This window comes from Hoplias malabaricus, chromosome 14 (assembly GCF_029633855.1).
Source record: "Hoplias malabaricus isolate fHopMal1 chromosome 14, fHopMal1.hap1, whole genome shotgun sequence".
NCBI classification, from domain to species: Eukaryota; Metazoa; Chordata; class Actinopteri; order Characiformes; family Erythrinidae; genus Hoplias; species Hoplias malabaricus.
In genome coordinates this window covers 20,763,765-20,789,303 of record NC_089813.1, presented here as the reverse complement: position 1 = coordinate 20,789,303, position 25,539 = coordinate 20,763,765, and positions in this window count along the sequence as shown.

Genomic DNA, 25,539 nt, shown 5'->3' with positions numbered 1-25,539 from the left:
TCTGTAGGCCGTGAATGGAAAACGGGGTCAAAGGTCATGAAGCGGGTGGGCTATCGGCCCATAATTTCACGTGGGGGGACCGTGGACTCTCGGGTCTGCCCGTTTGAGTTCTGGTGTCTCTAGCTCGAAAACTGAGCGTGTGACAGCAGTTTGAAAGTTTGACAAAAGTTTATGGACATTTTTCCATTCATTCCTATGGGAGAAAAGATGAAACTTCAAATGCTTACTGTGCGAAAACTATGCAACTTTTCCAAAAGCTGTATACAAGCCCGCATCCCACAGGGAAGCTCTACGAATGAAACTTTGAACGGAGTCGATATCTCGAAAACTGTGGGCGGAGTTAACCGGACAAGGAATGAAGATCCTCAGAATGAAGGGCAGCAAACGTAACACTAGAGGTCTGCATTTCCAGGAGGAAACGCGAGATGTTGCGCCGCCTAAACCCCCGCCCCCCGATCCGCGTCTTTCCCGCTTAAAGCGAGGTCCTCGATACGGTAAACCCGCGTGGGTCACTAGGCGACGCTTATGGTGAAGGAGTTTACTGCTAAGCTGTCGGTAGTGGGATGTTAAGGGAGCACTCTCCCACAGCAGTTTACATTGGACTCTATGGAGCTCTGTAGGCCGTGAAAGGAAAACGGGGTCAAAGGTCATAAAGCGGGTGGGCTATCGGCCCATAAATTCACGTGGTGGGACCGTGGACTCTCGGGTCTGCCCGTTTGAATTCTGGTGTCTCTAGCTCGAAAACTGACCGTGTGACAGCAGTTTTAAAGTTTGACAAAAGTTTATGGACATTTTTCCATTCATTCCTATGGGACAAAAGATGAAACTTCAAATGCTTACTGTGCGAAAACTATGTAACTTTTCCAAAAGCTGTATACAAGCCCGCATCCCACAGGGCAGCTCTACGAGACAAACTTTGAACGGAGTCTATATCTCGAAAACTGTGGGCGGAGTTAACCGGACAAGAATGAACGATCCTCAGAATGAAGGGCAGCAAACGTAACACTAGAGGTCTGCATTTCCAGGAGGAAACGCGAGATGTTGCGCCGCCTAAACCCCCGTCCCCCGATCCGCGTCTTTCCCGCTTAAAGCGAGGTCCTCGATACGGTAAACCCGCGTGGGTCACTAGGCGACGCTTATGGTGAAGGAGTTTACTGCTAAGCTGTTGGTAGTGGGATGTTAAGAGAGCACTCTCCCACAGCAGTTTACATTGGACTCTATGGAGCTCAGTAGGGCGTGAATAGAAAACGATACATTTTGAATTCCACCTTTAAAAACAATTCCACCTTAAGAAACCCAGAATTGTATTGAAATGTCCACATCACAGGCCAAAAGAATCTTAAAAGCAAAAAAGATGGCCAATACATTTTAAATACCACCTTAATAAAAATTCCACCTTAAGAAACCCACAGTTGTATTGACACGTCCACCTTTAAAAATGACCACTTTAAATAAAGCTTAAAATGTCGAAAAGACAGGCAGTATATTGTGAATGAGGTATTCTTAAAAAATTCCACCTTAAGAAACCCTGGATAATTAAGATGTCCCCCTTAAAAATGACCTTTAAAGTGTTACAGACTGCCTGTGTATTTCTGTGGCCCTCACACCTCTTCCCCGTCAGTGTCTGCCTCTGCCCCTCCCCCTCCCCCCTCTCTCTCTCTCACACGCACGCTCACAGAATACAACTGACAGACTCAGGATTCAATGAATTTCGACCGGTTGCGCACCTTCCAAAAAACCTCAAATATCTCAAAAACTTTTCCAGGTCCAAAAATGAACGAAGCATACCGTAGCGACAAGGAGAGTCTGGTGCTCGAGATGGTGTAAAAATTTTTGCACTTTGAGCGAGATTTGATGGTGTAATTACGAGTTAAAAACAGGCAAAGTTTTGAAAATCTGCGTGCCGAGCCGCTCTTAAAATACATTGAGCTCTATGGGAGGAAAACCCTCCCAAGTGTCAAACAAAAATTCATAACTCAAGAACGGTATTCTCAAACGGTCTGAAACTTACAAGTGTGAGAAAGGGGAAATTTCTCTACCATTTAAAGTTTAAATGAAGTCTGTAGGTGAAAGTATAAGGAAGTTATGGTGAAATGTTCGGCAGAAAATTGAAAAAGAAAAAAAATAATTTCAATGGGTTCCTATGGGAGCGTACCCACCCTCCGAACAAATGCTTATAGCTCGGAAAGTTTTCCCCACATCACTTAACCGTATATACCGTTGCGACAAGGAGAGTCTGGGGATCGATATGGTATAAAAAATTTGCAGATTAAGTGAGAATTGAGCATGTTATGACGAGTTAAAAACAGGAGAAAATTTTAGAAACCGCACTCTGAGCTGCTCCAAAAATACATTGAACCCTATGGGAGCCGAAACCCTCCCTAGTGCCGAACAAAAATTCATAACTCAAAAACCGTATTTTCAATAATGTTCAAATTTAGAGGTCTTAGAAAGGACAAGTTTCTCTACCATTTAAAATTTAAATGAAGTTTCTAGGTGAAAGTATGAGGAAGTTATGGTGATTTGTTTGGCTGAAAAGTGAAAAACCTGTTTTCTGAGAAGGAATCTACAGTGTATGACGTCACCCACTGTAAGAGCCTCCCATTGAAATGAATGGAGGGATTTTGAAGGAGGAATAGAAAGGGAAGGATGAGTGCAAAAAATCTGAAAACGGAAGTGATGGGAGCCGGTACGCCCGGGTCCGACCGTCTGAAATCCCGTGTCCGTAGCTTGAAAAATGACCGAGTTAGAGCACTTTGAAAATTAATTCCATAGAAATGACTGGGGAAAAACGGAGCGATAAACGAGTGTAGCGGACGAACGAGTGCGGGTATCGGAAAGCTGTATACAAGCCCACATCGTCGCTATAGGACGCACGATTTCCAGGTGGAACGGAGTCGATAGCTCGAAAGCTGCGGGACTAGTTAGGCGGACAAGGAAACGCGGAATAATAAGAATAAAAATAATAATAATATGACTTAAGAAGAACAATATATTGCGCCGCTGCTTAAAGCAGCAGGCGCAACATAACTAGAGGTCTGCATTTCCAGGAGGAAACGCGAGATGTTGCGCCGCCGAAACCCCTGCCCCCCGATCCGCGTCTTTCCCGCTTAAAGCGAGGTCCTCGATACGGTAAACCCGCGTGGGTCACTAGGCGACGCTTATGGTGAAGGAGTTTACTGCTAAGCCGTCGGTAGTGGGATGTTAAGAGAGCACTCTCCCACAGCAGTTTACATTGGACTCTATGGAGCTCTGTAGGCCGTGAATGGAAAACGGGGTCAAAGGTCATGAAGCGGGTGGGCTATCGGCCCATAATTTTACGTTGTGGGACCGTGGACCCTCGGGTCTGCCCGTTTGAGTTCTGGTGTCTCTAGCTCGAAAACTGAGCATGTGACAGCAGTTTGAAAGTTTGACAAAAGTTTATGGACATTTTTCCATTCATTCCTATGGGAGAAAAGATGAAACTTCAAATGCTTACTGTGCAAAAACTATGCAACTTTTCCAAAAGCTGTATACAAGCCCGCATCCCACAGGGAAGCTCTACGAAACAAACTTTGAACGGAGTCGATATCTCGAAAACTGTGGGCGGAGTTAACCGGACAAAAATGAACGATCCTCAGAATGAAGGGCAGCAAACGTAACACTAGAGGTCTGCATTTCCAGGAGGAAACGCGAGATGTTGCGCCGCCTAAACCCCCGTCCCCCGATCCGCGTCTTTCCCGCTTAAAGCGAGGTCCTCGATACGGTAAACCCGCGTGGGTCACTAGGCGACGCTTATGGTGAAGAAGTTTACTGCTAAGCTGTCGGTAGTGGGATGTTAAGAGAGCTCTCTCCCACAGCAGTTTACATTGGACTCTATGGAGCTCAGTAGGCCGTGAAAGGAAAACGGGGTCAAAGGTCATGAAGCGGGTGGGCTATCGGCCTATAGTTTCACGTGCTGGGACCGTGGACCCTCGGGTCTGCCCGTTTGAATTCTGGTGTCTCTAGCTCGAAAACTGACCGTGTGACAGCAGTTTGAAAGTTTGACAAAAGTTTATGGACATTTTCCCATTCATTCCTATGGGAGTAAAGATGAAACTTCAAATGCTTACTGTGCGAAAACTATGTAACTTTTCAAAAAGCTGTATACAAGCCCGCATCCCACAGGGAAGCTCTACGAAACAAACTTTGAACGGAGTCCATATCTCGAAAACTGTGGGCGGAGTTAACCGGACAAGAGTGAACGATCCTCAGAATGAAGGGCAGCAAACGTAACACTAGAGGTCTGCATTTCCAGGAGGAAACGCGAGATGTTGCGCCGCCTAAACCCCTGCCCCCCGATCCGCGTCTTTCCCGCTTAAAGCGAGGTCCTCGATACGGTAAACCCGCGTGGGTCACTAGGCGACGCTTATGGTGAAGGAGTTTACTGCTAAGCTGTCGGTAGTGGGATGTTAAGAGAGCACTCTCCCACAGCAGTTTACATTGGACTCTATGGAGCTCTGTAGGCCGTGAATGGAAAACGGGGTCAAAGGTCATGAAGCGGGAGGGGTATCGGCCTATAATTTCACGTGGTGGGACCTTGGACTCTCGGGTCTGCCCGTTTGAATTCTGGTGTCTCTAGCTCGAAAACTGAGCGTGTGACAGCAGTTTGAAAGTTTGACAAAAGTTTATGGACATATTTCCATTCATTCCTATGGGACAAAAGATGAAACTTCAAATGCTTACTGTGCTAAAACTATGCAACTTTTCCAAAAGCTGTATACAAGCCCGCATCCCACAGGGAGGCTCTACGAATGAAACTTTGAACGGAGTTGATATCTCGAAAACTGTGGGCGGAGTTAACCGGACAAGAACGAACGATCCTCAGAATGAAGGGCAGCAAACGTAACACTAGAGGTCTGCATTTCCAGGAGGAAACGCGAGATGTTGCGCCGCCTAAACCCCCGCCCCCTGATCCGCGTCTTTCCCGCTTAAAGCGAGGTCCTCGATACGGTAAACCCGCGTGGGTCACTAGGCGACGCTTATGGTGAAGGAGTTTACTGCTAAGCCGTTGGTCGTGGGATGTTAAGAGAGCACTCTCCCACAGCAGTTTACATTGGACTCTATGGAGCTCTGTAGGCCGTGAATGGAAAACGGGGTCAAAGGTCATGAAGCGGGTGGGCTATCGGCCCATAATTTTACGTGGTGGGACCGTGGACCCTCGGGTCTGCCCGTTTAAGTTCTGGTGTCTCTAGCTCGAAAACTGACCGTGTGACAGCAGTTTGAAAGTTTGACAAAAGTTTATGGACATATTTCCATTCATTCCTATGGGAGTAAAGATGAAACTTCAAATGCTTACTGTGCGAAAACTATGTAACTTTTCCAAAAGCTGTGTACAAGCCCGCATCCCACAGGGAAGCTGTACGAAACAAACTTTGAACGGAGTCGATATCTCGAAAACTGTGGGCGGAGTTAACCGGACAAGAATGAACGATCCTCAGAATGAAGGGCAGCAAACGTAACACTAGAGGTCTGCATTTCCAGGAGGAAACGCGAGATGTTGCGCCGCCTTAACCCCTGCCCCCCGATCCGCGTCTTTCCCGCTTAAAGCGAGGTCCTCGATACGGTAAACCCGCGTGGGTCACTAGGCCACGCTTATGGTGAAGGAGTTTACTGCTAAGCAGTCGGTAGTGGGATGTTAAGAGAGCAGTCTCCCACAGCAGTTTACATTGGACTCTATGGAGCTCTGTAGGCCGTGAATGGAAAACGGGGTCAAAGGTCATGAAGCGGGTGGGCTATCGGCCCATAATTTTACGTGGTGGGACCGTGGACCCTCGGGTCTGCCCGTTTAAGTTCTGGTGTCTCTAGCTCGAAAACTGACCGTGTGACAGCAGTTTGAAAGTTTGACAAAAGTTTATGGACATTTTTCCATTCATTCCTATGGGAGTAAAGATGAAACTTCAAATGCTTACTGTGCGAAAACTATGTAACTTTTCCAAAAGCTGTGTACAAGCCCGCATCCCACAGGGAAGCTGTACGAAACAAACTTTGAACGGAGTCGATATCTCGAAAACTGTGGGCGGAGTTAACCGGACAAGAATGAACGATCCTCAGAATGAAGGGCAGCAAACGTAACACTAGAGGTCTGCATTTCCAGGAGGAAACGCGAGATGTTGCGCCGCCTAAACCCCCGCCCCCCGATCCGCGTCTTTCCCGCTTAAAGCGAGGTCCTCGATACGGTAAACCCGCGTGGGTCACTAGGCCACGCTTATGGTGAAGGAGTTTACTGCTAAGCAGTCGGTAGTGGGATGTTAAGAGAGCAGTCTCCCACAGCAGTTTACATTGGACTCTATGGAGCTGTGTAGGCCGTGAATGGAAAACGGGGTCAAAGGTCATGAAGCGGGTGGGCTATCGGCCTATAATTTCACGTGGTGGGACCTTGGACCCTCGGGTCTGCCCGTTTGAGTTCTGGTGTCTCTAGCTCGAAAACTGAGCGTGTGACAGCAGTTTGAATGTTTGACAAAAGTTTATGGACATTTTTCCATTCATTCCTATGGGAGTAAAGATGAAAGTTCAAAGGCTTCCTGTGCAAAAACTATGCAACTTTTCCAAAAGCTGTATACAAGCCCGCATCCCACAGGGCAGCTCTACGAAACAAACTTTGAACGGAGTCGATATCTCGAAAACTGTGAGCGGAGTTAACCGGACAAGAATGAACGATCCTCAGAATGAAGGGCAGCAAACGTAACACTAGAGGTCTGCATTTCCAGGAGGAAACGCGAGATGTTGCGCCGCCTAAACCCCTGCCCCCCGATCCGCGTCTTTCCCGCTTAAAGCGAGGTCCTCGATACGGTAAACCCGCGTGGGTCACTAGGCGACGCTTATGGTGAAGGAGTTTACTGCTAAGCTGTCGGTAGTGGGATGTTAAGAGAGCACTCTCCCACAGCAGTTTACATTGGACACTATGGAGCTCAGTAGGGTGTGAATAGAAAACGATACATTTTGAATTCCACCTTTAAAAACAATTCCACCTTAAGAAACCCAGAATTGTATTGAAATGTCCACATCACAGGCCAAAAGAGTCTTAAAAGCAAAAAAAGATGGCCAATACATTTTAAATACCACCTTAATAAAAATTCCACCTTAAGAAACACACAGTTGTATTGACACGTCCACCTTTAAAAATGACCACTTGAAATAAAGCTTAAAATGTCGAAAAGACAGCCAGTATATTGTGAATGAGGTATTCTTTAAAAATTCCACCTTAAGAAACCCTGGATAATTAAGACGTCCCCCTTAAAAATGACCTTTAAAGTGTTACAGACTGCCTGTGTATTTCTGTGGCCCTCACAGCTCTTCCCCGTCAGTGTCTGCCTCTGCCCCTCCCCCTCCCCCCTCTCTGTCTCTCTCACACGCACGCTCACAGAACACAACTGACAGACTCATGATTCAATGAATTTCGACCGGGGAGCACCCTCCAAAAAATCACCCGTAGCTCGAAAACTTTTCCCAACCAAAATTGAACGAAGCATACCGTAGCGACAAGGAGAGTCTGGCGCTCGAGATGGTGTAAAAATTTTTTCAGTTTGAGCAAGAATTGATGGTGTAAAAATGAGTTAAAAAAGGGCAAATTTGAGAAAATTTGGCTTTCTGAAAATACATTGAACTCTATGGGAGCCGAAACGTCCTACTGCCAAACAAATCTTCATAACTCCAGAACCGTATCTTCAAATGATTTCAAATCTACATATTTTAGAAAGGGGAAGTTTCTCTACCATTTGAAAGTAAAATGAAGTCTGTAGGTGAAAGTATAAGGAAGTTATGGCAAAATGTTCGGCTAAAAGTTGAATATCGAAAAAGGACAGGCATATTCATTTCAATGTATTCCTATGGGAGCGTACCCACCCTCCGAACAAATGCTTATAGCTCAGAAAAGATATCCCAAATGGCTAAACTGCATATACCGTTGCGACAAGGAGAGTCCAAGGAAGAAGCTGGTATAAAAAATTAGCAGTTTGAGCGAGAATTGACCGTGTTATGACGAGTTAAAAACAGGAGAAAAATTTAGAAACCGCACTCTGAGCCGCTCCAAAAATACATTGAACTCTATGGGAGCCAAAACCCTCCCTAGTGCCGAACAAAAATTCATAACTCAAAAACCGTATTTTCGATTATGTTCAAATTTACAGATGCTAGAAAGGACAAGTTTATCTACCATTTAAAATTTAAATGAAGTTTCTAGGTGAAAGTATGAGGACGTTATGGCGAATTGTTCGGCTGAAAAATGAAAAAACGGTTTTGGCCAGTGAACCCAGAGTGTCTATGATGTCACCCACTCTAAATGTCTTCCATACAAGTGAATGGAGGGATATTCAAGGAGGAATAGAAAGAGAGGGATGAGTGCGAGAGGTCCGAAAACGGAAGTGACGGGTCACGGTGCGCCCGGGTCCGACCGTCTGAAATCTCGTGTCCGTAGCTTGAAAATTGACCGAGTTAGAGCAGTTCGAAAATTAATTCCATAGAAATGACTGGGGAAAAACGGAGCGATAAACGAGTGTAGCGGACGAACGAGTGCGGGTATCGGAAAGCTGTATACAAGCCCACATCGTCGCTATAGGACGCACGATTTCCAGGTGGAACGGAGTCGATAGCTCGAAAGCTGCGGGACTAGTTAGGCGGACAAGGAAACGCGGAATAATAAGAATAATAATAATAATAATAATATGACTTACGGATAACAATATATCGCGCCGCTGCTTACAGCAGCAGGCGCAACATAACTAGAGGTCTGCATTTCCAGGAGGAAACGCGAGATGTTGCGCCGCCTAAACCCCTGCCCCCCGATCCGCGTGGGTCACTAGGCGACGCTTATGGTGAAGGAGTTTACTGCTAAGCTGTCGGTAGTGGGATGTTAAGAGAGCACTCTCCCACAGCAGTTTACATTGGACTCTATGGAGCTCTGTAGGCCGTGAATGGAAAACGGGGTCAAAGGTCATGAAGCGGGCGGGGTATCGGCCTATAATTTCACGTGGTGGGACCGTGGACTCTCGGGTCTGCCCGTTTGAGTTCTGGTGTCTCTAGCTCGAAAACTGAGCGTGTGACAGCAGTTTGAAAGTTTGACAAAAGTTTATGGACATTTTTCCATTCATTCCTATGGGAGTTAAGATGAAATTTCAAATGCTTACTGTGCGAAAACTATGTAACTTTTCCAAAAGCTGTATACAAGCCCGCATCCCACAGGGAAGATCTACGAAACAAACTTTGAACGGAGTCGATATCTCGAAAACTGTGGGCGGAGTTAACCGGACAAGAATGAACGATCCTCAGAATGAAGGGCAGCAAACGTAACACCAGTATATTGTGAATGAGGTCTTTTTTAAAAATTCCACCTTAAGAAACCCTGGATAATTAAGACGCCCCCCTTAAAAATGACCTTTAAAGTGTTACAGACTGCCTGTGTATTTCTGTGGCCCTCACAGCTCTCCCCGTCAGTGTCTGCCTCTGCCCCTCCCCCTCCCCCCTCTCTGTCTCTCTCACACGCACGCTCACAGAACACAACTGACAGACTCATGATTCAATGAATTTCGACCGGGGAGCACCCTCCAAAAAATCACCCGTAGCTCGAAAACTTTTCCCAACCAAAATTGAACGAAGCATACCGTAGCGACAAGGAGAGTCTTGTGCTCGAGATGGTGTAAAAATTTTTGCACTTTGAGCGAGATTTGATGGTGTAATTACGAGTTAAAAACAGGCAAAGTTTTGAAAATCTGCGTGCCGACCCGCTCTTAAAATACATTGAGCTCTATGGGAGGAAAACCCTCCCAAGTGTGGAACAAAAATTCATAACTCAAGAACGGTATTCTCAAACGGTCTGAAACTTACAAGTTTGAGAAAGGGGACATTTCTCTACCATTTAAAATTTAAATGAAGTCTGTAGGTGAAAGTATAAGGAAGTTATGGTGAAATGTTCGGCAGAAAATTGAAAAAGAAAAAAAATAATTTCAATGGGTTCCTATGGGAGCGTACCCACCCTCCGAACAAATGCTTATAGCTCGGAAAGTTTTCCCCACATCACTTAACCGTATATACCGTTGCGACAAGGAGAGTCTGGGGATCGATATGGTATAAAAAAAATTCAGATTAAGTGAGAATTGAGCATGTTATGACGAGTTAAAAACAGGAGAAAATTTTAGAAACCGCACTCTGAGCTGCTCCAAAAATACATTGAACCCTATGGGAGCCGAAACCGTCCCTAGTGCCGAACAAAAATTCATAACTCAAAAACCGTATTTTCAATAATGTTCAAATTTAGAGGTCTTAGAAAGGACAAGTTTCTCTACCATTTAAAATTTAAATGAAGTTTCTAGGTGAAACTATAAGGAAGTTATGGCGATTTGTTCGGCTGAAAAGTGAAAAAACGGCTTTTTGCCACTGAAACTACAGTGGATGACATCACCCCCACTCTAAGAGCCTCCCATTGAAATGAATGGAGGGATTTTGAAGGAGGAAAAGAAAGGGAAGGATGAGTGCAAAAATTCCGAAAACGGAAGTGATGGGAGCCGGTACGCCCGGGTCCGACCGTCTGAAATCCCGTGTCCGTAGCTTGAAAAATGACCGAGTTAGAGCACTTTGAAAATTAATTCCATAGAAATGACTGGGGAAAAACAGAGCGAAAAACGAGTGTAGCGGACGAACGAGTGCGGGTATCGGAAAGCTGTATACAAGCCCACATCGTCGCTATAGGACGCACGATTTCCAGGTGGAACGGAGTCGATAGCTCGAAAGCTGCGGGACTAGTTAAGCGGACAAGGAAACGCGGAATAATAAAAATAATAATAAAAATAATAATAATATGACTTACGGATAACAATATATTGCGCCGCTGCTTAAAGCAGCAGGCGCAACATAACTAGAGGTCTGCATTTCCAGGAGGAAACGCGAGATGTTGCGCCGCCGAAACCCCCGTCCCCCGATCCGCGTCTTTCCCGCTTAAAGCGAGGTCCTCGGTACGGTAAACCCGCGTGGGTCACTAGGCGACGCTTATGGTGAAGGAGTTTACTGCTAAGCTGTCGGTAGTGGGATGTTAAGAGAGCACTCTCCCACAGCAGTTTACATTGGACTCTATGGAGCTCTGTAGGCCGTGAATGGAAAACGGGGTCAAAGGTCATGAAGCGGGCGGGGTATCGGCCTATAATTTCACGTGGTGGGACCGTGGACTCTCGGGTCTGCCCGTTTGAGTTCTGGTGTCTCTAGCTCGAAAACTGAGCGTGTGACAGCAGTTTGAAAGTTTGACAAAAGTTTATGGACATTTTTCCATTCATTCCTATGGGAGTTAAGATGAAATTTCAAATGCTTACTGTGCGAAAACTATGTAACTTTTCCAAAAGCTGTATACAAGCCCGCATCCCACAGGGAAGATCTACGAAACAAACTTTGAACGGAGTCGATATCTCGAAAACTGTGGGCGGAGTTAACCGGACAAGAATGAACGATCCTCAGAATGAAGGGCAGCAAACGTAACACCAGTATATTGTGAATGAGGTCTTTTTTAAAAATTCCACCTTAAGAAACCCTGGATAATTAAGACGCCCCCCTTAAAAATGACCTTTAAAGTGTTACAGACTGCCTGTGTATTTCTGTGGCCCTCACAGCTCTCCCCGTCAGTGTCTGCCTCTGCCCCTCCCCCTCCCCCCTCTCTGTCTCTCTCACACGCACGCTCACAGAACACAACTGACAGACTCATGATTCAATGAATTTCGACCGGGGAGCACCCTCCAAAAAATCACCCGTAGCTCGAAAACTTTTCCCAACCAAAATTGAACGAAGCATACCGTAGCGACAAGGAGAGTCTTGTGCTCGAGATGGTGTAAAAATTTTTGCACTTTGAGCGAGATTTGATGGTGTAATTACGAGTTAAAAACAGGCAAAGTTTTGAAAATCTGCGTGCCGACCCGCTCTTAAAATACATTGAGCTCTATGGGAGGAAAACCCTCCCAAGTGTGGAACAAAAATTCATAACTCAAGAACGGTATTCTCAAACGGTCTGAAACTTACAAGTTTGAGAAAGGGGACATTTCTCTACCATTTAAAATTTAAATTAAGTCTGTAGGTGAAAGTATAAGGAAGTTATGGTGAAATGTTCGGCAGAAAATTGAAAAAGAAAAAAAATAATTTCAATGGGTTCCTATGGGAGCGTACCCACCCTCCGAACAAATGCTTATAGCTCGGAAAGTTTTCCCCACATCACTTAACCGTATATACCGTTGCGACAAGGAGAGTCTGGGGATCGATATGGTATAAAAAAAATTCAGATTAAGTGAGAATTGAGCATGTTATGACGAGTTAAAAACAGGAGAAAATTTTAGAAACCGCACTCTGAGCTGCTCCAAAAATACATTGAACCCTATGGGAGCCGAAACCGTCCCTAGTGCCGAACAAAAATTCATAACTCAAAAACCGTATTTTCAATAATGTTCAAATTTAGAGGTCTTAGAAAGGACAAGTTTCTCTACCATTTAAAATTTAAATGAAGTTTCTAGGTGAAACTATAAGGAAGTTATGGCGATTTGTTCGGCTGAAAAGTGAAAAAACGGCTTTTTGCCACTGAAACTACAGTGGATGACATCACCCCCACTCTAAGAGCCTCCCATTGAAATGAATGGAGGGATTTTGAAGGAGGAAAAGAAAGGGAAGGATGAGTGCAAAAATTCCGAAAACGGAAGTGATGGGAGCCGGTACGCCCGGGTCCGACCGTCTGAAATCCCGTGTCCGTAGCTTGAAAAATGACCGAGTTAGAGCACTTTGAAAATTAATTCCATAGAAATGACTGGGGAAAAACAGAGCGAAAAACGAGTGTAGCGGACGAACGAGTGCGGGTATCGGAAAGCTGTATACAAGCCCACATCGTCGCTATAGGACGCACGATTTCCAGGTGGAACGGAGTCGATAGCTCGAAAGCTGCGGGACTAGTTAAGCGGACAAGGAAACGCGGAATAATAAAAATAATAATAAAAATAATAATAATATGACTTACGGATAACAATATATTGCGCCGCTGCTTAAAGCAGCAGGCGCAACATAACTAGAGGTCTGCATTTCCAGGAGGAAACGCGAGATGTTGCGCCGCCTAAACCCCCGTCCCCCGATCCGCGTCTTTCCCGCTTAAAGCGAGGCCCTCGATACGGTAAACCAGCGTGGGTCACTAGGCGACGCTTGTGGTGAAGGAGTTTACTGCTAAGCTGTCGGTAGTGGGATGTTAAGAGAGCACTCTCCCACAGCAGTTTACATTGGACTCTATGGAGCTCTGTAGGCCGTGAAAGGAAAACGGGGTCAAAGGTCATGAAGCGGGTGGGCTATCAGCCCATAAATTCACGTGGTGGGACCGTGGACTCTCGGGTGTGCCCGTTTGAATTCTGGTGTCTCTAGCTCGAAAACTGACTGTGTGACAGCAGTTTGAAAGTTTGACAAAAGTTTATGGACATTTTCCCATTCATTCCTATGGGAGTAAAGATGAAACTTCACATGCTTACTGTGCGAAAACTATGTAACTTTTCCAAAAGCTGTGTACAAGCCCGCATCCCACAGGGAAGCTGTACGAAACAAACTTTGAACGGAGTCGATATCTCGAAAACTGTGGGCGGAGTTAACCGGACAAGAATGAACGATCCTCAGAATGAAGGGCAGCAAACGTAACACTAGAGGTCTGCATTTCCAGGAGGAAACGCGAGATGTTGCGCCGCCTAAACCCCTGCCCCCCGATCCGCGTCTTTCCCGCTTAAAGCGAGGTCCTCGATACGGTAAACCCGCGTGGGTCACTAGGCGACGCTTATGGTGAAGGAGTTTACTGCTAAGCTGTCGGTAGTGGGATGTTAAGAGAGCACTCTCCCACAGCAGTTTACATTGGACTCTATGGAGCTCTGTAGGCCGTGAAAGGAAAACGGGGTCAAAGGTCATGAAGCGGGTGGGCTATCGGCCTATAGTTTCACGTGGTGGGACCGTGGACCCTCGGGTCTGCCCGTTTGAGTTCTGGTGTGTCTAGCTCGAAAACTGACCGTGTGACAGCAGTTTGAAAGTTTGACAAAAGTTTATGGACATTTTTCCATTCATTCCTATGGGAGTAAAGATGAAACTTCAAATGGTTACTGTGCGAAAACTATGTAACTTTTCCAAAAGCTGTATACAAGCCCGCATCCCACAGGGAAGCTCTACGAAACAAACTTTGAACGGAGTCGATATCTCGAAAACTGTGGGGGAGTTAACCGGACAAGAATGAACGATCCTCAGAATGAAGGGCAGCAAACGTAACACCAGGAGGAAACGCGAGATGTTGCGCCGCCTAAACCCCTGCCCCCCCGATCCGCGTCTTTCCCGCTTAAAGCGAGGTCCTCGATACGGTAAACCCACGTGGGTCACTAGGCGACGCTTATGGTGAAGGAGTTTACTGCTAAGCTGTCGGTAGTGGGATGTTAAGAGAGCACTCTCCCACAGCAGTTTACATTGTACTCTATGGAGCTGTGTAGGCCGTGAATGGAAAACGGGGTCAAAGGTCATGAAGCGGGTGGGCTATCGGCCTATAGTTTCACGTGGTGGGACCGTGGAGTCTCGGGTCTGCCCGTTTGAGTTCTGGTGTCTGTAGCTCGAAAACTGACCGTGTGACAGCAGTTTGAAAGTTTGACAAAAGTTTATGGACATTTTTCCATTCATTCCTATGGGAGAAAAGATGAAACTTCAAATGCTTACTGTGCGAAAACTATGTAACTTTTCCAAAAGCTGTGTACAAGCCCGCATCCCACAGGGAAGCTGTACGAAACAAACTTTGAACGGAGTCGATATCTCGAAAACTGTGGGCGGAGTTAACCGGACAAGAATGAACGATCCTCAGAATGAAGGGCAGCAAACGTAACACTAGAGGTCTGCATTTCCAGGAGGAAACGCGAGATGTTGCGCCGCCTAAACCCCTGCCCCCCGATCCGCGTCTTTCCCGCTTAAAGCGAGGTCCTCGATACGGTAAACCCGCGTGGGTCACTAGGCGACGCTTATGGTGAAGGAGTTTACTGCTAAGCTGTCGGTAGTGGGATGTTAAGAGAGCACTCTCCCACAGCAGTTTACATTGGACTCTATGGAGCTCTGTAGGCCGTGAAAGGAAAACGGGGTCAAAGGTCATGAAGCGGGTGGGCTATCGGCCCATAGTTTCACGTGCTGGGACCGTGGACCCTCGGGTCTGCCCGTTTGAGTTCTGGTGTGTCTAGCTCGAAAACTGACCGTGTGACAGCAGTTTGAAAGTTTGACAAAAGTTTATGGACATTTTTCCATTCATTCCTATGGGAGTAAAGATGAAACTTCAAATGGTTACTGTGCGAAAACTATGTAACTTTTCCAAAAGCTGTATACAAGCCCGCATCCCACAGGGAAGCTCTACGAAACAAACTTTGAACGGAGTCGATATCTCGAAAACTGTGGGGGAGTTAACCGGACAAGAATGAACGATCCTCAGAATGAAGGGCAGCAAACGTAACACCAGGAGGAAACGCGAGATGTTGCGCCGCCTAAACCCCTGCCCCCCGATCCGCGTCTTTCCCGCTTAAAGCGAGGTCCTCGATACGGTAAACCCACGTGGGTCACTAGGCGACGCTTATGGTGAAGGAGTTTACTGCTAAGCTGTCGGTAGTGGGATGTTAAGAGAGCACTCTCCCACAGCAGTTTACATTGTACTCTATGGAGCTGTGTAGGCCGTGAATGGAAAACGGGGTCAAAGGTCATGAAGCGGGTGGGCTATCGGCCTATAGTTTCACGTGGTGGGACCGTGGAGTCTCGGGTCTGCCCGTTTGAGTTCTGGTGTCTGTAGCTCGAAAACTGACCGTGTGACAGCAGTTTGAAAGTTTGACAAAAGTTTATGGACATTTTTCCATTCATTCCTATGGGAGAAAAGATGAAACTTCAAATGCTTACTGTGCAAAAACTATGTAACTTTTCCAAAAGCTGTATACAAGCCCGCATCCCACAGGGAAGCTCTACGAATGAAACTTTGAACGGAGTCGATATCCCGAAAACTGTGAGCGGAGTTAACCGGACAAGGAATGAACGATCCTAAGAATGAAGGGCAGCAAACGTAACACTAGAGGTCTGCATTTCCAGGAGGAAACGCGAGATGTTGCGCCGCCTAAACCCCCGCCCCCCGATCCGCGTCTTTCCCGCTTAAAGCGAGGTCCTCGATACGGTAAACCCGCGTGGGTCACTAGGCGACGCTTATGGTGAAGGAGTTTACTGCTAAGCTGTCGGTAGTGGGATGTTAAGAGAGCACTCTCCCACAGCAGTTTACATTGGACTCTATGGAGCTCTGTAGGCCGTGAATGGAAAACGATACATTTTGAATTCCACCTTTAAAAACAATTCCACCTTAAGAAACCCAGAATTGTATTGAAATGTCCACATCACAGGCCAAAAGAGTCTTAAAAGCAAAAAAAGATGGCCAATACATTTTAAATACCACCTTAATAAAAATTCCACCTTAAGAAACCCACAGTTGTATTGACACGTCCACCTTTAAAAATGACCACTTTAAATAAAGCTTAAAATGTCGAAAAGACAGCCAGTATATTGTGAATGAGGTATTCTTTAAAAATTCCACCTTAAGAAACCCTGGATAATTAAGACGTCCCCCTTAAAAATGACCTTTAAAGTGTTACAGACTGCCTGTGTATTTCTGTGGCCCTCACAGCTCTTCCCCTCAGTCTCTGCCTCTGCCCCTCCCCCTCCCCCCTCTGTCTCTCTCACACGCATGCTCACAGAATACAACTGACAGACTCATGATTCAATGAATTTCGACCGGGGAGCACCCTCCAAAAAATCACCCGTAGCTCGAAAACTTTTCCCAACCAAAAATGAACAAAGCATACCGTAGCGACAAGGAGAGTCTTGTGCTCGAGATGGTGTAAAAATTTTTGCACTTTGAGCGAGATTTGATGGTGTAATTACGAGTTAAAAACAGGCAAAGTTTTGAAAATCTGCGTGCCGACCCGCTCTTAAAATACATTGAGCTCTATGGGAGGAAAACCCTCCCAAGTGTCAAACAAAAATTCATAACTCAAGAACGGTATTCTCAAACGGTCTGAAACTTACAAGTTTGAGAAAGGGGAAATTTCTCTACCATTTAAAATTTAAATTAAGTCTGTAGGTGAAAGTATAAGGAAGTTATGGTGAAATGTTCGGCAGAAAATTGAAAAAGAAAAAAAATAATTTCAATGGGTTCCTATGGGAGCGTACCCACCCTCCGAACAAATGCTTATAGCTCGGAAAGTTTTCCCCACATCACTTAACCGTATATACCGTTGCGACAAGGAGAGTCTGGGGATCGATATGGTATAAAAAAAATTCAGATTAAGTGAGAATTGAGCATGTTATGACGAGTTAAAAACAGGAGAAAATTTTAGAAACCGCACTCTGAGCTGCTCCAAAAATACATTGAACCCTATGGGAGCCGAAACCGTCCCTAGTGCCGAACAAAAATTCATAACTCAAAAACCGTATTTTCAATAATGTTCAAATTTAGAGGTCTTAGAAAGGACAAGTTTCTCTACCATTTAAAATTTAAATGAAGTTTCTAGGTGAAACTATAAGGAAGTTATGGCGATTTGTTCGGCTGAAAAGTGAAAAAACGGCTTTTTGCCACTGAAACTACAGTGGATGACATCACCCCCACTCTAAGAGCCTCCCATTGAAATGAATGGAGGGATTTTGAAGGAGGAAAAGAAAGGGAAGGATGAGTGCAAAAATTCCGAAAACGGAAGTGATGGGAGCCGGTACGCCCGGGTCCGACCGTCTGAAATCCCGTGTCCGTAGCTTGAAAAATGACCGAGTTAGAGCACTTTGAAAATTAATTCCATAGAAATGACTGGGGAAAAACAGAGCGAAAAACGAGTGTAGCGGACGAACGAGTGCGGGTATCGGAAAGCTGTATACAAGCCCACATCGTCGCTATAGGACGCACGATTTCCAGGTGGAACGGAGTCGATAGCTCGAAAGCTGCGGGACTAGTTAAGCGGACAAGGAAACGCGGAATAATAAAAATAATAATAAAAATAATAATAATATGACTTACGGATAACAATATATTGCGCCGCTGCTTAAAGCAGCAGGCGCAACATAACTAGAGGTCTGCATTTCCAGGAGGAAACGCGAGATGTTGCGCCGCCTAAACCCCCGTCCCCCGATCCGCGTCTTTCCCGCTTAAAGCGAGGCCCTCGATACGGTAAACCAGCGTGGGTCACTAGGCGACGCTTGTGGTGAAGGAGTTTACTGCTAAGCTGTCGGTAGTGGGATGTTAAGAGAGCACTCTCCCACAGCAGTTTACATTGGACTCTATGGAGCTCTGTAGGCCGTGAAAGGAAAACGGGGTCAAAGGTCATGAAGCGGGTGGGCTATCAGCCCATAAATTCACGTGGTGGGACCGTGGACTCTCGGGTGTGCCCGTTTGAATTCTGGTGTCTCTAGCTCGAAAACTGACTGTGTGACAGCAGTTTGAAAGTTTGACAAAAGTTTATGGACATTTTCCCATTCATTCCTATGGGAGTAAAGATGAAACTTCAAATGCTTACTGTGCAAAAACTATGCAACTTTTCCAAAAGCTGTATACAAGCCCGCATCCCACAGGTAAGCTCTACGAAACAAACTTTGAACGGAGTCGATATCTCGAAAACTGTGGGCGGAGTTAACCGGACAAGGAATGAAGATCCTCAGAATGAAGGGCAGCAAACGTAACATATGGTGAAGGAGTTTACTGCTAAGCCGTTGGTAGTGGGATGTTAAGAGAGCACTCTCCCACAGCAGTTTACATTGGACTCTATGGAGCTCTGTAGGCCGTGAATGGAAAACGGGGTCAAAGGTCATGAAGCGGGTGGGCTATCGGCCCATAATTTTACGTGGTGGGACCGTGGACCGTCGGGTCTGCCCGTTTGAGTTCTGGTGTCTCTAGCTCGAAAACTGACCGTGTGACAGCAGTTTGAAAGTTTGACAAAAGTTTATGGACATTTTCCCATTCATTCCTATGGGAGTAAAGATGAAACTTCACATGCTTACTGTGCGAAAACTATGTAACTTTTCCAAAAGCTGTGTACAAGCCCGCATCCCACAGGGAAGCTGTACGAAACAAACTTTGAACGGAGTCGATATCTCGAAAACTGTGGGCGGAGTTAACCGGACAAGAATGAACGATCCTCAGAATGAAGGGCAGCAAACGTAACACTAGAGGTCTGCATTTCCAGGAGGAAACGCGAGATGTTGCGCCGCCTAAACCCCTGCCCCCCGATCCGCGTCTTTCCCGCTTAAAGCGAGGTCCTCGATACGGTAAACCCGCGTGGGTCACTAGGCGACGCTTATGGTGAAGGAGTTTACTGCTAAGCTGTCGGTAGTGGGATGTTAAGAGAGCACTCTCCCACAGCAGTTTACATTGGACTCTATGGAGCTCTGTAGGCCGTGAAAGGAAAACGGGGTCAAAGGTCATGAAGCGGGTGGGCTATCGGCCTATAGTTTCACGTGGTGGGACCGTGGACCCTCGGGTCTGCCCGTTTGAGTTCTGGTGTGTCTAGCTCGAAAACTGACCGTGTGACAGCAGTTTGAAAGTTTGACAAAAGTTTATGGACATTTTTCCATTCATTCCTATGGGAGTAAAGATGAAACTTCAAATGGTTACTGTGCGAAAACTATGTAACTTTTCCAAAAGCTGTATACAAGCCCGCATCCCACAGGGAAGCTCTACGAAACAAACTTTGAACGGAGTCGATATCTCGAAAACTGTGGGGGAGTTAACCGGACAAGAATGAACGATCCTCAGAATGAAGGGCAGCAAACGTAACACCAGGAGGAAACGCGAGATGTTGCGCCGCCTAAACCCCTGCCCCCCCGATCCGCGTCTTTCCCGCTTAAAGCGAGGTCCTCGATACGGTAAACCCACGTGGGTCACTAGGCGACGCTTATGGTGAAGGAGTTTACTGCTAAGCTGTCGGTAGTGGGATGTTAAGAGAGCACTCTCCCACAGCAGTTTACATTGTACTCTATGGAGCTGTGTAGGCCGTGAATGGAAAACGGGGTCAAAGGTCATGAAGCGGGTGGGCTATCGGCCTATAGTTTCACGTGGTGGGACCGTGGAGTCTCGGGTCTGCCCGTTTGAGTTCTGGTGTCTGTAGCTCGAAAACTGACCGTGTGACAGCAGTTTGAAAGTTTGACAAAAGTTTATGGACATTTTTCCATTCATTCCTATGGGAGAAAAGATGAAACTTCAAATGCTTACTGTGCGAAAACTATGTAACTTTTCCAAAAGCTGTGTACAAGCCCGCATCCCACAGGGAAGCTGTACGAAACAAACTTTGAACGGAGTCGATATCTCGAAAACTGTGGGCGGAGTTAACCGGACAAGAATGAACGATCCTCAGAATGAAGGGCAGCAAACGTAACACTAGAGGTCTGCATTTCCAGGAGGAAACGCGAGATGTTGCGCCGCCTAAACCCCTGCCCCCCGATCCGCGTCTTTCCCGCTTAAAGCGAGGTCCTCGATACGGTAAACCCGCGTGGGTCACTAGGCGACGCTTATGGTGAAGGAGTTTACTGCTAAGCTGTCGGTAGTGGGATGTTAAGAGAGCACTCTCCCACAGCAGTTTACATTGGACTCTATGGAGCTCTGTAGGCCGTGAAAGGAAAACGGGGTCAAAGGTCATGAAGCGGGTGGGCTATCGGCCCATAGTTTCACGTGCTGGGACCGTGGACCCTCGGGTCTGCCCGTTTGAGTTCTGGTGTGTCTAGCTCGAAAACTGACCGTGTGACAGCAGTTTGAAAGTTTGACAAAAGTTTATGGACATTTTTCCATTCATTCCTATGGGAGTAAAGATGAAACTTCAAATGGTTACTGTGCGAAAACTATGTAACTTTTCCAAAAGCTGTATACAAGCCCGCATCCCACAGGGAAGCTCTACGAAACAAACTTTGAACGGAGTCGATATCTCGAAAACTGTGGGGGAGTTAACCGGACAAGAATGAACGATCCTCAGAATGAAGGGCAGCAAACGTAACACCAGGAGGAAACGCGAGATGTTGCGCCGCCTAAACCCCTGCCCCCCGATCCGCGTCTTTCCCGCTTAAAGCGAGGTCCTCGATACGGTAAACCCACGTGGGTCACTAGGCGACGCTTATGGTGAAGGAGTTTACTGCTAAGCTGTCGGTAGTGGGATGTTAAGAGAGCACTCTCCCACAGCAGTTTACATTGTACTCTATGGAGCTGTGTAGGCCGTGAATGGAAAACGGGGTCAAAGGTCATGAAGCGGGTGGGCTATCGGCCTATAGTTTCACGTGGTGGGACCGTGGAGTCTCGGGTCTGCCCGTTTGAGTTCTGGTGTCTGTAGCTCGAAAACTGACCGTGTGACAGCACTTTGAAAGTTTGACAAAAGTTTATGGACATTTTTCCATTCATTCCTATGGGAGTAAAGATGAAACTTCAAATGGTTACTGTGCGAAAACTATGTAACTTTTCCAAAAGCTGTATACAAGCCCGCATCCCACAGGGAAGCTCTACGAAACAAACTTTGAACGGAGTCGATATCTCGAAAACTGTGGGCGGAGTTAACCGGACAAAAACGAACGATCCTCAGAATGAAGGGCAGCAAACGTAACACTAGAGGTCTGCATTTCCAGGAGGAAACGCGAGATGTTGCGCCGCCTAAACCCCTGCCCCCCGATCCGCGTCTTAAAATGTTGAAGACAGCCAGTATATTGTGAATGAGGTATTATTTAAAAATTCCACCTTAAGAAACCCTGGATAATTAAGACGTCCCCCTTAAAAATGACCTTTAAAGTGTTACAGACTGCCTGTGTATTTCTGTGGCCCTCACACCTCTTCCCCGTCAGTCTCTGCCTCTGCCCCTCCCCCTCCCCCCTCTCTCTCTCTCACACGCACGCTCACAGAATACAACTGACAGACTCATGATTCAATGAATGTCGACCGGTGGGGCACCCTCCAAAAAACCTCAAATATCTCCAAAACTTTTCCAGGTCCAAAAATGAACGAAGCATACCGTAGCGACAAGGAGAGTCTGGTGCTCGAGATGGTGTAAAAATTTTTGCACTTTGAGCGAGATTTGATGGTGTAATTACGAGTTAAAAACAGGCAAAGTTTTGAAAATCTGCGTGCCGAGCCGCTCTTAAAATACATTGAGCTCTATGGGAGGAAAACCCTCCCAAGTGTCAAACAAAAATTCATAACTCAAGAACGGTATTCTCAAACGGTCTGAAACTTACAAGTGTGAGAAAGGGGAAATTTCTCTACCATTTAAAGTTTAAATGAAGTCTGTAGGTGAAAGTATAAGGAAGTTATGGTGAAATGTTCGGCAGAAAATTGAAAAAGAAAAAAATAATTTCAATGGGTTCCTATGGGAGCGTACCCACCCTCCGAACAAATGCTTATAGCTCGGAAAGTTTTCCTCACATCACTTAACCGTATATACCGTTGCGACAAGGAGAGTCTGGGGATCGATATGGTATAAAAAATTTGCAGATTAAGTGAGAATTGAGCATGTTATGACGAGTTAAAAACAGGAGAAAATTTTAGAAACCGCACTCTGAGCTGCTCCAAAAATACATTGAACCCTATGGGAGCCGAAACCGTCCCTAGTGCCGAACAAAAATTCATAACTCAAAAACCGTATTTTCAATAATGTTCAAATTTAGAGGTCTCAGAAAGGACAAGTTTCTCTACCATTTAAAATTTAAATGAAGTTTCTAGGTGAAACTATGAGGAAGTTATGGCGATTTGTTCGGCTGAAAAGTGAAAAAACGGCTTTTTGCCACTGAAACTACAGTGGATGACATCACCCCCACTCTAAGAGCCTCCCATTGAAATGAATGGAGGGATTTTGAAGGAGGAAAAGAAAGGGAAGGATGAGTGCAAAAATTCCGAAAACGGAAGTGATGGGAGCCGGTACGCCCGGGTCCGACCGTCTGAAATCCCGTGTCCGTAGCTTGAAAAATGACCGAGTTAGAGCACTTTGAAAATTAATTCCATAGAAATGACTGGGGAAAAACAGAGCGAAAAACGAGTGTAGCGGACGAACGAGTGCGGGTATCGGAAAGCTGTATACAAGCCCACATCGTCGCTATAGGACGCACGATTTCCAGGTGGAACGGAGTCGATAGCTCAAAAGCTGCGGGACTAGTTAAGCGGACAAGGAAACGCGGAATAATAAAAATAATAATAAAAATAATAACTAGAGGTCTGCATTTCCAGGAGGAAACGCGAGATGTTGCGCCGCCTAAACCCCCGTCCCCCGATCCGCGTCTTTCCCGCTTAAAGCGAGGTCCTCGATACGGTAAACCCGCGTGGGTCACTAGGCGACGCTTATGGTGAAGGAGTTTACTGCTAAGCTGTCGGTAGTGGGATGTTAAGAGAGCACTCTCCCACAGCAGTTTACATTGGACTCTATGGAGCTCTGTAGGCCGTGAATGGAAAACGGGGTCAAAGGTCATGAAGCGGGCGGGGTATCGGCCTATAATTTCACGTGGTGGGACCTTGGACTCTCGGGTCTGCCCGTTTGAATTCTGGTGTCTCTAGCTCGAAAACTGAGCGTGTGACAGCAGTTTGAAAGTTTGACAAAAGTTTATGGACATATTTCCATTCATTCCTTTGGGACGAAAGATGAAACTTCAAATGCTTACTGTGCTAAAACTATGCAACTTTTCCAAAAGCTGTATACAAGCCCGCATCCCAAAGGGAAGCTCTACGAATGAAACTTTGAACGGAGTCGATATCTCGAAAACTGTGGGCGGAGTTAACCGGACAAGAACGAACGATCCTCAGAATGAAGGGCAGCAAACGTAACACCAGGAGGAAACGCGAGATGTTGCGCCGCCTAAACCCCCGTCCTCCGATCCGCGTCTTTCCCGCTTAAAGCGAGGTCCTCGGTACGGTAAACCCACGTGGGTCACTAGGCGACGCTTATGGTGAAGGAGTTTACTGCTAAGCTGTCGGTAGTGGGATGTTAAGAGAGCTCTCTCCCACAGCAGTTTACATTGGACTCTATGGAGCTCTGTAGGCCGTGAAAGGAAAACGGGGTTAAAGGTCATGAAGCGGGTGGGCTATCGGCCCATAAATTCACGTGGTGGGACCGGGGACTCTCGGGTGTGCCCGTTTGAATTCTGGTGTCTCTAGCTCGAAAACTGACTGTGTGACAGCAGTTTTAAAGTTTGACAAAAGTTTATGGACATTTTCCCATTCATTCCTATGGGAGAAAAGATGAAACTTCAAAGGCTTACTGTGCGAAAACTATGCAACTTTTCCAAAAGCTGTATACAAGCCCGCATCCCACAGGGAAGCTCTACGAAACAAACTTTGAACGGAGTCGATATCTCGAAAACTGTGGGCGGAGTTAACCGGACAAGAATGAACGATCCTCAGAATGAAGGGCAGCAAACGTAACACTAGAGGTCTGCATTTCCAGGAGGAAACGCGAGATGTTGCGCCGCCTAAACCCCCGCCCCCCGATCCGCGTCTTTCCCGCTTAAAGCGAGGTCCTCGATACGGTAAACCCGCGTGGGTCACTAGGCGACGCTTATGCTGAAGGAGTTTACTGCTAAGCTGTTGGTAGTGGGATGTTAAGAGAGCACTCTCCCACAGCAGTTTACATTGGACTCTATGGAGCTCTGTAGGCCGTGAAAGGAAAACGGGGTCAAAGGTCATGAAGCGGGTGGGCTATCGGCCCATAACTTTACGTGGCGGGACCGTGGACCCTCGGGTCTGCCCGTTTGAGTTCTGGTGTCTGTAGCTCGAAAACTGACCGTGTGACAGCAGTTTGAAAGTTTGACAAAAGTTTATGGACATTTTTCCATTCATTCCTATGGGAGAAAAGATGAAACTTCAAAGGCTTACTTTGCAAAAACTATGCAACTTTTCCAAAAGCTGTATACAAGCCCGCATCCCACAGGGCAGCTCTACGAAACAAACTTTGAACGGAGTCGATATCTCGAAAACTGTGGGCGGAGTTAACCGGACAAGAATGAACGATCCTCAGAATGAAGGGCAGCAAACGTAACACGAGATGTTGCGCCGCCTAAACCCCCGTCCCCCGATCCGCGTCTTTCCCGCTTAAAGCGAGGTCCTCGATACGGTAAACCCGCGTGGGTCACTAGGCGACGCTTATGGTGAAGGAGTTTACTGCTAAGCTGTCGGTAGTGGGATGTTAAGAGAGCACTGTCCCACAGCAGTTTACATTGGACTCTATGGAGCTCTGTAGGCCGTGAATGGAAAACGATACATTTTGAATTCCACCTTTAAAAACAATTCCACCTTAAGAAACCCAGAATTGTATTGAAATGTCCACATCACAGGCCAAAAGAGTCTTAAAAGCAAAAAAAGATGGCCAATACATTTTAAATACCACCTTAATAAAAATTCCACCTTAAGAAACCCACAGTTGTATTGACACGTCCACCTTTAAAAATGACCACTTTAAATAAAGCTTAAAATGTCGAAAAGACAGCCTGTATATTGTGAATGAGGTATTCTTTAAAAATTCCACCTTAAGAAACCCTGGATAATTAAGACGT